The sequence below is a fragment of the Anolis sagrei genome, chromosome 1 (assembly GCF_037176765.1).
Source record: "Anolis sagrei isolate rAnoSag1 chromosome 1, rAnoSag1.mat, whole genome shotgun sequence".
Classification (NCBI taxonomy): Eukaryota; Metazoa; Chordata; class Lepidosauria; order Squamata; family Dactyloidae; genus Anolis; species Anolis sagrei.
The window spans coordinates 303,473,974-303,488,295 of NC_090021.1; positions in this window are offsets into that span (position 1 = coordinate 303,473,974).

The window sequence follows — 14,322 nt, forward strand, 5'->3', positions numbered from 1 at the left end:
ATTTCAACTACATCGATTTCAACTGCAATACTAATAATTAAATGAAATTTAACTCTTGAGCTGCTAGATGAAACAGAAGACAGGGTTTCCTGTGTAACTTAAGTGGTTTTCCAGAAGAGGGAATTTCAGGAGGCGTTGCTCATGTGTCAAGAAACAACTGTTAAAATCCCCTCTTCTATATAAATTCACCTAGCCTCCCAATCTGACTTTAATATGTAAACAATGGTTTCCACATTTTAATTAAACAAAGTCTAAAGAAACTAGCGCATAATGGTCAAAATCTTGTTGGTGAAAAATGAACATGTAATCTTGTTTTAAATGCATGTATAGTAGAGACTCACTTATTCAACCTTCACTCATCCAATTTTCTGAATTATCCAATGCAGTTTGCCTCCTACTCAAATCCATAGCTGTTTCAATACATTGCAATATTTTGGTGCTAAACTACATAACATTACTGTGCATTGAATTGCTTTTTCTGTCGATTCATTGTAAAATATAATGTTTTGGTGCTTGATTTGTAAAATCATAACATAATTTGATGTTTAATAGGCTTTTCCTTAATCCCTCCTTATTATCCAACTTTTTCGCTTATCCAACGTTCTCCCAGCCCGTTTATGTTGGAGAAGCAAGACTGTACTGTATGTACTTTTTTGGATACCCTGGAAAGAAATATGCAGTACATTCTTATGTATGTACCATGCTCTGACATCATCCTAGGCAGCTGTCACGTCCATTTACTGGATGGGAGGTGGAAGACATCTAGCCAGGAACCAGCTACAATACTGTTGCTTGGTGACTTCCCGCTCTCTTCCCTTTCCCAGGCAAGAAAGAGGTTATAAAACTATAGAAGTATTCTCTCAATACTCAGATGGAGAGACAAAGACCTATACAAAGAAATGGTTATTCCTTTCCACATAATGTAATCTGCTGGCCAGTAATTCCCAAGTAAGTATAGGAGATGCTGAAGCTACACACAGTAATTACATGCCACCTATGCTTCCCAGGCTCCCCTTTTGTACAGGGTCCCTATATTTATGTAATTAAATTCTGATCCCATAGGGAGGTCATATGAGACACCCCAAATTCTATATTTCATCATCCAATGAGATTCCCAACAGCCTGATCACTGAACATGAAGCAAAATAACCTTAAGTAATGAATCCCTTGCCATCCACCAACAGCAATGACCACTACCCAAGCACTTTTACAAGCATAAAAACTCCCACTTCCACAATCACCAGTAGCCATCAAGAGCTTTTTCTGTTCTTGGTGGTTCCTGTGAAATTTGTAATCTTTAAAGAACCAGTTAACTCATTAGAGGTTCCTTTTTTAAGAGACTTGGGACACCCTACTTCACATGTTGCTCACCAGCCTTGAGTGGGCAACAGACTGCCTCATGTTTGTTTTTGGTTGTTTTTTTTTTAAATCCTGGCCACCATAATTGTCCCAAGAGTTGTGCTGTCCACTTCTATACATGAAACAGTTGTGCACAATGATGTATTGGCAGATTTTGAAGTACAGGAGCTCAGCATGAGACTCCTGTGGCTATGTTCCCAAGGAGAATCCAAAAATGTTCTCTACGTGGGGCTGCCTTTAAAGATATTTCAAAAGCTGCAATTGGTACAGAGATCAGCAGCTGGGTTACTAACTGGAACACTATCGTGAGAGAACGACTCCCATAGTACAGCAGCTCCACTGGCTGCCGATCTGCTTCCAGGCTAAAGTGCTGGCTGTTATCTATAAATCCCTAAATGGTTCAGGCCTAGATTGTTTGCAGAACTGCATCTCTGTTTACAAACCAGCTTGAGCACTGAGATCTGCAGAGGAGGCCCTGCTCTCATTCCCACCCCCATCTGAAGCACGGCTGGTGGGAACGAGAGAGGGGGGCCTTCTCCATGGTCATTCCCTGCCTCTAGAACTCCCTCCCAAAAGAACTAAAAACTGCCCCCATCTCTCCTCGCCTTTAAAAAGTTGCTAAAAACATACTTACGTATGGAGAGGAGGAAAACTAATATGTCCCAATGTACATCATTGTTTATATACATGAAATCCTGTCTATACTGGAACTGACCTCAACATGACAGTTGTTAAAATCCATCCTTCCCTCTTAATAAAAGTCCAGTTGTTTAAAGTGTTTTTAATTCGTGTTAATTTATATGATGTGATTATGTCTCTGAGGGTTGTTAAGTTTGATTTTTTAGTATATTCTTATTTTGTAATAAGTTTACAGTTAGGCTGTTTGATATTATTTGATGTGTCTCATTTTGATGTAATTTGTGAATCTATTTCTTTGTTGGCTTTGAATGTTTGCCATATGTGTTGGAAACTGCCCTGACTTCCTTTGGGGAGATAGGGTGGTCTACAAATAAAGTTTTGTGGTTATTATTATATTAATGCAGGTAGCTGTGTTGATTACCAGGTGCAGGTCTCTTTGGAAGTTAATTAGTCCTAATTGTGATTCAAGTCCAAGCATCCCAAAATGTTTGGCACTCCAACAATAACAATATTGTTGCTGAGGAAAGGTGTTCTCTCTCCACCAGCTCCACCATCATGCTGAAGAAGCTCACAGGGAAAAAGGAGGGTAGGGGCAGAAGATTACATTGTCCCTGCTAATAAAAAAGTGCTGACAGAAAATGAAACAACCTCAGGGTCTTCAATAGTACTGGCTCTGCACTTACACAAAGAGGACACATTTATCACTTGTCTGCTCAAGTGATGTCCCACACATATCATCACTAGCATTATCAGCTTATTCTGTCCATAGTTTCTGGTGTGTTGGACCTAAATAGTATCCCGATCATGCTCATCTATCTTGAACTTCAATTTAACAATAAAATGGTGAAGAATATAGGAAGCTTTATAATGAAAACCTTACTATAAAATATTGATTATTCTTAAGAGACATTAACAAGGGTCCGGAAGAAACAATACCAAAGAATAAGACTGACCAACACAAGTTTTGGTGCTTCAAATATTAGCCCTGTTTCTGGGTATATTTAACCTGCTGATTCCAAAAATGGAGCCAGTTTTTCCCCTCTCAGGTCTAGTTTTTGGGATACAGACATATGCTATCTATCAGTCACTATCTGCTCTGATAACCATATCTGGGAAACTAGAGCTAATGGGGTCTCTCCAATGCAATTTTCTGAACCATCACCCCAGATAACCCCAGAAACAGGCCTCAAAACCAAGACCAAAACCGTTGTTGTTGTGGCTGTGTAATCATAGCCACCATGAATATGTCCCAGTATGTGTCTCCATATTGCAACAGTTTGCTATACATTGCTCCATTTGTCACCCCATGTGCATAGCTGCCACTTTGCTTCCTATGGTAAAGGACCAAATGGAACCAACTCCAAAGTCCACAAATTGCATCAACTGGCACTTGAATGTTATTAGAGGGCATCATTCCCTGTACCACACATGAGCCAGTATTCTAGTTTAGATTAAACTGTGAAGCATATTATTTTGCTTGTTTCACTTGTATTCAATGTTTCACTGAGCAACAGAGCCAAGGCGGAGTACAGGTAGGTAAAAACAAGATACGACTAAATACTAAGGATACAAAAGTTTTAAAATGACTTACTTAGGTTAAAACAACCATAATTTTACAGTCCCTGTAATAATGGGCTCTCTCAATATCATAGAATCATAGAGTTGGAGGAGACCTCATAGGCCATCCAGTCCAACTCCCTGCCAAGAAGCAGAGCAATTGCATTCAAAGCACCCCCAACAGATGGCCATTCAGCCTCTGTTTAAAAGCCTCAATAGAAGGAGACTCCACCACACTTTGAGGTAGAGAATTCCACTGCTGAACAGCTCTCACAGTCAGGAAGTTCTTCCTAATGTTCAGGTGGAATCTCTTTTACTGTAGTTTGAAGCCATTGCTCCATGTCCTAGTCTCCAGGGCAGCAGAAATGATTAAGTAGAATCTCTCTTACTTTAGTTGAAATCCAGGTCATCGTGTCCTAGAGTCTGGAGTAGCAGAAAACAAATTGGCTTCATCTTCAATGTGACATCCTTTAAAAATCTTTAAATATGGACATCATGTCACTTCTTAACGTTCTGTTAGTAATGGTGGCAATGGACAGAACTGAGGGGAGTAAGAGCTCATTACATCCCCATGCATAGTTATTTTCTTTGATAGAGGAGAGCAGCTGAGATGCTGATGAGAAAGCAGCTGGGATTCTACCATTTGTGCTAAAGGAAGTTGCATTGCTTTGCCTAATGGCAGAACCAGCCCTGTTCATTTAAAAATTGACAGAAAGAGAACAAGCAGAACTCCAAACTTTCTGAATACATTAGTGATATGTGTTCTGTAAGACACAGTTGGCTTCAGAGTTACTGTTCTCAGTTGAGGTTCTCATCAGAGTGAATAAGATTTCAGATCTGGTCCTAATTACCTTGCCTTGAGGCAGTCTCCTAGATTGTTTTCTCAGTATTTTGTGCTGATGTTGTCATCTTCTTCAGCCTGTGATTTCTTACTCTAATTTGTGGCCTCGTTATTTGTACATATGATTACTGCTCTGTGAAACTCCAGTGACTGTGGTGCCATTGTGAATGATCCATCTGAAAAACGAAATGTAAATTAAAATTTAATATAATCAGAGCTGGTGGGTTTTGCCTTGACAAATTTGACTTTTTTTACCCTTATTTAACATTTCAAACATGTAAAGTACTTGTCTTATTAAACTCTTATTAAACATGCTTTTATTAAACTATTATACGATTACGTTCTTGCTGAATTATAAAAAGTATTACACAAGTTTTATTGTAATGCTTTTTTCATGTCAAGAGCAACTTGAAAAACTGCAAATCATTTCTGGTGTGAGAGAATTGGCTGTCTGCAAGGACGTTGCCCAGGGGATGCCTGGATGTTTTGGTGTTTTACCATCCCTGTGGGAGGCTTCTCTCATGTCCCCGCATGGGAAGCTGGAGCTGATAGAGGGAGCTCACCCACACCCTCCCTTGCATTCGAACCTCAACCTATCAGCCTTCAGTCCTGCTGGCCCAGGGGTTTAACCCATTGCGCCACTGGGGCTAAATTACCCATACAAAATCATATGTGTAAGGAATGCACATTTAAGGCATGCATAAAATTATTTCATGAATTCTGAAGCAAGGCATGTCCTTGTTCTGATTTGTCCGAAGCCAATTTTCTGCATATTTACAAGAAACACTTTGTCCTTATGGTGCTTTCTAATATGTCATATGTTGAACCCCAAAACTTTGTTATGTACCTCTGGAAGCTGTTTTGCATTGATAAACATCTTTTACTGAGTCTCAGCAATATTTTCCTGCAGTGATCTCACAGATTCTGTCTCCACCTTCACCCACAACCAAACAGTTATCTCGTGGGAAGGACTTAACTCTAGTGCAATACTATTCTTGTAAAAATGGTTCTCGTTTTTTGTACTTGGGATCCCCTTCTAAAACAGAGGAATGTACCAAGCACACTATAGAGTTTCTCCATCATGCCCAGCATTGTCAACTCTCATTGGCAATAACCCTTCCAGATATATTTGGGCATCCCTAATATTCCCTGGTGGACTATTGTTCAAATATAATCAAACCTGATCCTACCTGGGTTCTAAAAACAGTGGTGACCTAAAGCCTGTTAGTGCCACCTAAATAGACCCATTGAGCTTATTTATTGTGTCAGAAGCAAATTGAGGATACAGTTATAATGTATTTAAAAACACAAGCAAAGTTTGGCATTCAACTAGATTTCCTTTGCCCAGAAGCTGGCAACTTGGAGTGCCTCTGGTGTCGCTGTGAAAAGGTCCTCCATTGTGCATGTGGCAGGGCCCAGTTTGCATTGATCTGTGGTTTGCTTTTCTCTACACACACGTGTCATGAACTTCACTTTGTAGCTCTATTTCTTAAGATTAGCTCTGCATCTTATGGTGCCAGAACAAAGTCTGTTCAGTGCCTTCCAAGTCACCCAGTCTTCTGTATGCCCAGTGGGGGGGTTTCTCATCTGGTATCAGCAATGGTTTGAGGTTCTGGGTTTTAGCCTGCCACTTTTGGACTCTCGTTTGCTGAGGTGTTCCTGCGAGTATCTCTGTGGATCTTGGAAAGCTGTTTCTTCATTTAAGGTGTTAGAATGCTGGCTGCTATCCAAATAGAGGATGGGCTGAAACTGTCAATGCCTTTGTCTTTCATTGCTGGCTGCTACTTATCAACTGATGTCAGGTGGTGCAACACCAGCTAAATAATTTCTCCAGCAGTGTAAGGCGTAGACATCCTATGATAGTGCGGCATGTCTCATTAAGGACCACTGCTTTAACATGGTGAGATGCATTCCGCACTGGGCATGTGTATTCATCAACAGAGTAGCAAAGCGCAAGGGCAGGTGTCTTCCCTGTTCATGGGTGTGATGCCAAGGTTGTGCCAGTCAGCTTTTGTTTTTTGCTTGATATTCAGTCAGTGCTTCTGAGAAGTCAGAGCATGGTCCAGAGTAACTCCCAGGTATTTGGGTGTGCTGCAATGCTCCAGTGGGATTTCTTCCCAGGTAATCCTCAGTGCTCGAGATGCTTGTCTGTTATTAAGATGAAAAGCACATGTCTGCATTTTAGATGGATTAGGAATCAGCTGGTAATAGGCAGTAAGAGCACCTAAAGCTTCAGAGAGCTTCTGTTCAACCATTTTGTAGCTCCCTGCTTGGGCGGTGATGGCACAGTCATCAGCATAGATAAATCTCTCTGTTCCTTCTGGCAGTGGCTGGTTATTTGTGTAAATGTTGAACATTGATGGAGTAAGCATGGTGCCCTGAGATAGGCCGTTCTTCTGTTTTCGCCATTATTGAATCAGTTGTTGAAAGGTAAATACCTTTTCATATTTTTTTTCTATATGTCAACTTCAGCTGGCAGGACTGAAGACCGACAGGTCACAGGTTCAAATCCAGGGACAGCACAGATGAGCTCCCTGTGTCAGTTCCAGCTCCCCATGTGGGGACATGAGAGAAGTCTCCCACAGGATGGTAAAACATCAAAAACATCAGAGCATCCCCTGTCCTTGCAGACAGCCAATTCTCTCACACCAGAAACGACCTGCAGTTTCTCAAGTCGCTCCTGACACACACAAAAAAGACCTGGAAATAGCAATGGGATTCATCTGCATGACATGGTTAAAAATGTCTATCTCTTTTCCTTTCCCTTTCCCATTTGGAAAAAAATGTGTGGCTAATTATTTTCTATTGTTTGTTTTTCCACAGTTGGTTTTCAGAGAAATCATTTGGTCTTGGTGCAGAGATTTCCAAGGTGAAACAGCTTCCACGTTCAAAATTTTCCACTCACTTTAGTGTGAAAGTTTTTAAGTCTTTGTTTTTCTTCCAATATGTCCTCTTCTACCACCATCCTCTGCCCTACAAGTGTTGGATTCAATTCCAGTTCAGCAGTCTCTGGCATCAGTTTTATGAGCTGATCAATATTTCTGGTGATTTCTTGTCAAGTCAAAAAATATAATGCATCAATCTTCAATTCTAGAAAGCTCCTATCTGATTCTCTGATATATCAATAAGAATTTAGGCTATGATTCATGTTCTATTTGACCAGATAAATCCACAGATGCTCAATATAGGTTTTGGTTTATTTGGTATTTATTAAAATGTGATTGGAGATAAGATATATGTATATATAGCCAGGGCCATTTAAACAGCCACAATAGCTTTCTAGATACTAAATGTTAGGAGATGACATGGCCAAGTACTTCCCATTACTCTAATTATGTAAATAAACAATGGTAATAACTATGTTATATACATTAATTTGCTTCACATCTTTTTAGCCTTCAGTCTACTATATCACAGCAAATTCTAGACTAGTAATACACACAAATTTGTATAAAAGACAAATGTGACAAGTCTTCCCTCCACTTACATTACTCTAGCGATCAATATTGCTCGTATTTGCCTTCAAATCTGCTTCAATTTATGGCAGTCTTAAGAATGAGAGATCCAAGATTCCAGTCATCAACTGCCCTCTTCAGGTCTTGCGTACTCAAGTCTGTGGCTTCCTTGATTGAATCAATCCATCTGTTGTGTTGCAACCTTTTTTTTCTTTGTGTTTTCCACTTTGCTAAGCATTATACGTGTTTCCGATGAGTCACGTCATTTCATTATATGCCCAACATACATCAGCCTCAGTTTAGTCATCATCACTTAGTAATCTTCACTTCAGGATCTTAACTAGATCCGTTCCCATTCTTAGCTTTTTGGTTTCTTGATTAGTTTCCATTTTGGTTAATGACTGAGCCAAGGAATAGGGAAGCTTTAACTATTTCAATATAATCACCCACTTAAAAACTGTAATATTTCTTTCTAATCATTATTTTGCTTTCCTAATATTCAGCTATAACCTTACTTTTGCACTTTCTTCCTTAGTTTTCATTTAACCTGTTTAAATGCTTTTAAATGCTTATTTACGTTTTATTTCATAGATGGTTTTATTTGTTATGTGTGATGTACTGTTTTAACATGTTGTGAGCCGCTATGGGTCTCGTCTAGGGAGAAAAGTGGGATATAAATAAAGACTTTATTATTGTTGTTTTTGTTATTGTTGTTATTATTATAAGAAATTGCACCACATCTGCAACTTTTATAGTGTCATCATCATACCTTAAATCCTCATGTTCAGTATCACTACATGCTTTGTGTCTGTCTTTAAGTTACCTTTTGATTAATGGCAGGCAAGGAATATTCAGAGATGGTCTTGCCAGTTCTTTCCTTTGAAATATTGTCTGGATCACTTGGCATTTATTGGCAGTCTCCCATCCAAGTATAGGCAGTACCTGAGTCACAAATATCAGACTTACAAATTACTCATAGTTAAGAACAGGGGTGGGACAATAGGAAATTAAATAAATCTACCCCTCGGAAAGGAAACTCACTCCTGAAAGAGTTATCAAGGGAAAAAGGGGTCTCAATTGAAGCTTTATCACCAATCCTGCCCGGTTTCCACAACAAACCACATTTCTCAAAATCCAATTATCACAGGGACAGAAAGTGAGGTGAAAGCTTCTGAACAGGGGCCCAGACAGCAAAACAAATACTGCAGGGGTGTTTAGCCTTCACTATGCTATCCAAGAAGAGTTTTCATTGGGAAAAAGGGTCTCCACTGAAGCTTTATCACCTATCCTTGTTTCCACAACAACCCAGATTTCTCAGATAACTAAAACCTTCCCTATGCTATCCAAAAGATAGATAGATAGATAGATAGATAGATAGATAGATAGATAGAGGTAAGGTTTCCCCTTGACATTACGTCTAGTTGTCTCCAACTCTGAGGCTCTAAGCCAAAGAGCCATCATTGTCCGTTGTTGTTGTTCATTCGTCCAGTCATTTCTGACTCTTCATGACCTCACGAACCAGCCCACACCAGAGCTCCCTGTCGGCCGTCACCATGGCCAGTTCCTTCAAGGTCAATCCAGTCACTTCAAGGATCCCATCCATCCATCTTGCCCTTGGTTGGCCCCTCTTCCTTTTTTCCTTCCATTTTCCCCAGCATCATTGTCTCCTCTAAGCTTTCCTTTCTTCTCATGATGTGGCCAAAGTACTTCATCTTTGCCTCTACTATCCTTCCCTCCAATGAGCAGTCAGGCTTTATTTCCTGAAGTATGGACTGGTTGGATCTTCTCGTAGTTCAAGGCACTCTCAGAACTTTCCTCCAGCACATTCTCCGTAGACACTAGGCTTGGGTGATCCAGTTCATTAATTTCGTTATTCGTTAATGATTCGTATTTAAATTAGCTTACGATCCAATATCGAGCCATGCAGGAATAGTGTGAGGAGTAATTAAGAATTGAAACAATTTTTCCAATTTTCGTATTTATTTCGTAATTATTTTGTAATTATTTTCGTATGTCTTGTGCATTATATTGTATATTATATTATATTATATTACTATATTATATATTATATTACTATATTATTATATTATATTATATTATAATTGTATATTATATTATAATATAATATATATAATATATTATAATATACAATAATATAATATAATATATATTATATAATATAATAAATTATTATATTATATTATATTATATTATATATTATTATTATAATATAATATAATATATAATAATATAATATAACATACAATAATATAATATAATAATATTATAATTTAATATACAACAATATAATATAATAATATAATAATAATATAATATAATATAATATAATATAATATAATATAATATAATATAATATAGTTGTTGTTTGTTTTATCACACCAACAGTCAACAACAGAGGGAGAGGGAAGCTTCAGAAGTTCCCCCTGTCCCGTTTGGAGGGTTTTTTTAGCATATTGCGCAATTGCGTCCGCCATTAACGAACCGATTTGTAATTTACAAAATTTCGGAAATTTCAAAATTTTGAAATCTTAAATTTCGGAAGTCCTCAGAATTTCAAAACGCTAGCGCACCCTAGAAACGAAACGAGTTTAGAACCAATTTTTTTCTTGATCGCCCAAGCCTAGTAGACACCTCTAAGGTCATGTGGCTGTCATGACTGTACCTTCCTATTGATCTACTCACATTTGCATGTTTTCAAACTGCTAGATTGGCAGAAGCTGGGGCTAACAGTGGGAGCTCACCCCATTCTCTGGATTCGAACTGCCAACCTTTTGGTCAGCAAGTTCAGCAGCTCAATGGTTTAACCTACTGCGCCATCAGGGGATATATACCATATATATATGGCTGGAGTTACACTTTAAAATGTGCCTGTTCTGACTTACAAACACATTCAACTTAAAAACAAATCTACAGAACCTCTCTTGTTTGTAACTTGGGAACTGCCAGTACTAACCAGGGCTAACCTTGTTTTGCTTCCATGTTCATACAGAAACAGCTGCTTGTAGGATACAGAGGCCCTCTCATTATCATTATCCGGTCTGAATATTTTTAAGTGTTAAATCTAAAAATGCTAAGAAAACTTTTTTCCCTCTACTGGGGGAACATTTCTCCTTGAAAAAATATATGTTTGGGATTTGTATTCTCTTTTAATGTCATTGCCCACACCATCGGAATCCTATCAGGAAGAGTGTGCTAGTGGATGTAGGATGAATTGCCTAATAATGTATGTTGTAGAGTTAGGTGACCCCAAACTAAGTTCCAAAGCCAAGATGTGGCCCTCAAAGATCATTTACCCAGCCCCCACTCTAAATGTTAAACTTAGGGTCATCCTAAGTCTGAAATGACTTGAAATGACGATCTCGTCAAGCAGGCCCACACTTCCCATTGAAATACTGGTAAGTTTATGTTGGTTAAAATTGTTCTTCATGTTAAATATTGTATTGCTATTTCATATTTTTGCACTACCAGTAAGATACCTGCAGTGAGCATAGGAATTTGTTCATGTTTTTTCAAGCTGTAGTTTGGCCTCCCCAACAGTTTCAAAGACCGTGAACTGGCCCTCTGCTTAAAAAGTTTGAGAATCTCTGGTGTAGAGATTCACTAGAAAACCTCATTCAGTCATTACATTGAGATCATAAAATAGTAGATGAGGTGTCCCATGAGCACCAGTTACTCATCCCTAGTGAGCTTCCAAGAAAACAATTATAGTTAATGGACATTAATATGCTACTGGTCCCTGAGGATTGAAATGGGAGAGAATATTGTTCCATTTCCACCAAAACAGTAATGGATAGTCCTCACAACAGTAATGGATAGACCTCACAACCTCTGAGGATACCTGCCATAGATGCAGGTGAAACATCAGGAGAGAATGCTTTGGGAACATGGCCATACAGCCCAGAAAACTCACAACAAACCAGTAATGGAAAGTATTAGCTCAATTTTCTGCCTTTCCCCAATCCAGACAACAGTCATTTCAGGTTTCATTTATATCCGGATTTTCAAAGTATAATATATTTGTCTGTTCTAGCAAAAATAAGAAAGGGTCCTATGGAACCATAAAAGACTAACAAATGCATGGTAACAGCCCCGACTGTGGTTAAAAATCAATCAAAAATTTTCATTGTAGACATTGTATGGATTGCCCATATGGATTGCCCAGGTTTTCTTTGAATGGATGTGCTCAGAATTGATTTATATGTCAATAAATCATCAAGCAGCCTCTGAGCATGCAAATCAACCTTAAATTGCGTTCTCAATTCCAAAATTGTACCTGCAGTCTTTTTGTGTAAATATTTCTTAGAGCAGTTTCCAAAGGCTTTCTTTATTTCAGCAGCCCCAGGCGGTGCAAATAAAAGGAGCTTTCTGTTATTCGTGTTAAACAACTTTTTTTTTTCATGTCAGGAGCGACTTGAGAAACTGCAAGTCGCTTCTGGTGTGAGAGAATTGGCCGTCTGCAAGGACGTTGCCCAGGGGACGCCCGGATGATTTGATGTTAAACAACTGGAAATTAGGTATCAAGAAATAGAGTGGTCACATTGCAGATCATATAGCGATTTACAATCACTTGTACCTCCAGCCCGTGGATCCTAGCATTGATTCTGCCTATTTGCACAGACTTTAACAAGAGGTTCTGAGTCATAAGGCTACTAGAGTGCCAATGCCAGGCATTAATTTTGTTCATCTTGCACAAGAAAAACATTTATGCCATAGTTTGTGTTATATATTTACTGAATTGCTATTTGGGGTACGTCCACAGTGTAGAATGAAAGCAATTTGACACCGCTTTAACTGTCATGACACAATGCTAGGGAATCGCGGTGGGAGTTGTAGTTTTGCACATTTTAACCCTTTCAAACAGTTCTGGTGTCTAAACCAACTTCATCCTCATGACTCCACAGCATTAAGATGTAAAATGCATTAATTCCACATGTAAATGGATGCACCCTTTTAATAGCCATTCAATCTACAAAACAATATCTTAGAAACAATTGATTCAGTAGCACATGCAATCTTTGGTATGCTTGTTCACATATCATATTTTGAAAACAGTGGTCTGTGATCCTGCTGCTCCAATGCCAGTTTGAGAATGTTTTTGGAAAGCATGACCAATGAGAAAAATTCTGCTGCCTAAGGCCACCTCTCAATAATGGTTTACATTCGAATACATTGTGTGTTTCATTTGACTAATGAGTTAACAAAGGCAGGGAGGGAAATAATATTTCTGGCTTTTCAAAGTTAAGATGTAGAGCACCTAATAATGGACTACACTTTAATTAGAGTTAGCATGCTGCAAATGTAATCTTCAGTATAAGCTGCTACTGCCCCCTTGAGGCTTATAAAACTGGCACAACATAATATTTCCAATCCTGTACAAATCTATCTGGGAAAAGGTTCTACTGAACTAGGGGTAAAGATCAGTTTTAAAGACAACAATGGGAATCATATTAGGGATTTAAATCTTATTTAAATTAGGGATTTAAAATTTATGTCTGCGGGAATTAGAAGTATGCAGTTCCATAACATATGTACCCTGGAAAAGGCTGCTGTTGTGTTATTACATACAGGAGCCAATAAACTGACTGATGTGTAAATACAGAATAAGACTAATGTGCACCAGTCCCATTGAGCATTGATCCTGTTGTGCACCAGGATGCCGGATAGAGAGTACCACTGTGCATTGGGACATTCTTGCTGGTGTCCCATTACACATTTTGCAATTAACTAACAACATTTCTTAGTACTTTTGCTATGTATCTATTAAATGTATAGTTACATAATGTGGCTAATGTGTTGAAGGTGTTAGTTTATTTTAAGCCAAAGCTGCCCCAAAGCATCAAAGAGTCCTGTCATAGTAACATAGTTATGAAACTGATATCGAGCTCATCTGGGGGGCCCTCCCAGCGAGGGAGATCCCTGAAGACCGCTAATGGGGTCTTGACCTTGGTGAGCTGCCAGTGAACGCCAATCCAAAGATGCAAAAATATTAAATAATTATTCTCACCAGGCTGAAGAGGTATCAGTGACCGAAGCGTTTATTTCTGCGATTCAGCTGAATAGGATGCGTTACAGGGATAATTCCACCATAAGCATACTGGGGTACAGTGATGCAGGCATATTTATACAATTTTTGAAAACCCAGAGTTCAATCCTTCTGCCCCGGCCCCTCAGGTGTTCCCCGCTGTGATTGGGTGATGGGCGGACACCTGGGAAGCAGCCCTCCCGCCCCTGGCGCCTCTGTACCAATCAGGAAACTCCAGTGGTCTGTAGGATCCAATGGGGAGACCTCTGTCACATGGTGGCGACAGCCAATCAGGAGAAATGGGGGTGGGATGAGGGAGCACAAAGGAATCTGGGAAAGGAATCTGCAGACAAAGGAATGCCATGTGCTCAGCGAAACAAAGGAAAAATGTCTCCAAATGTTTGGCAAACAAAGGCTTTCCTGTCCTT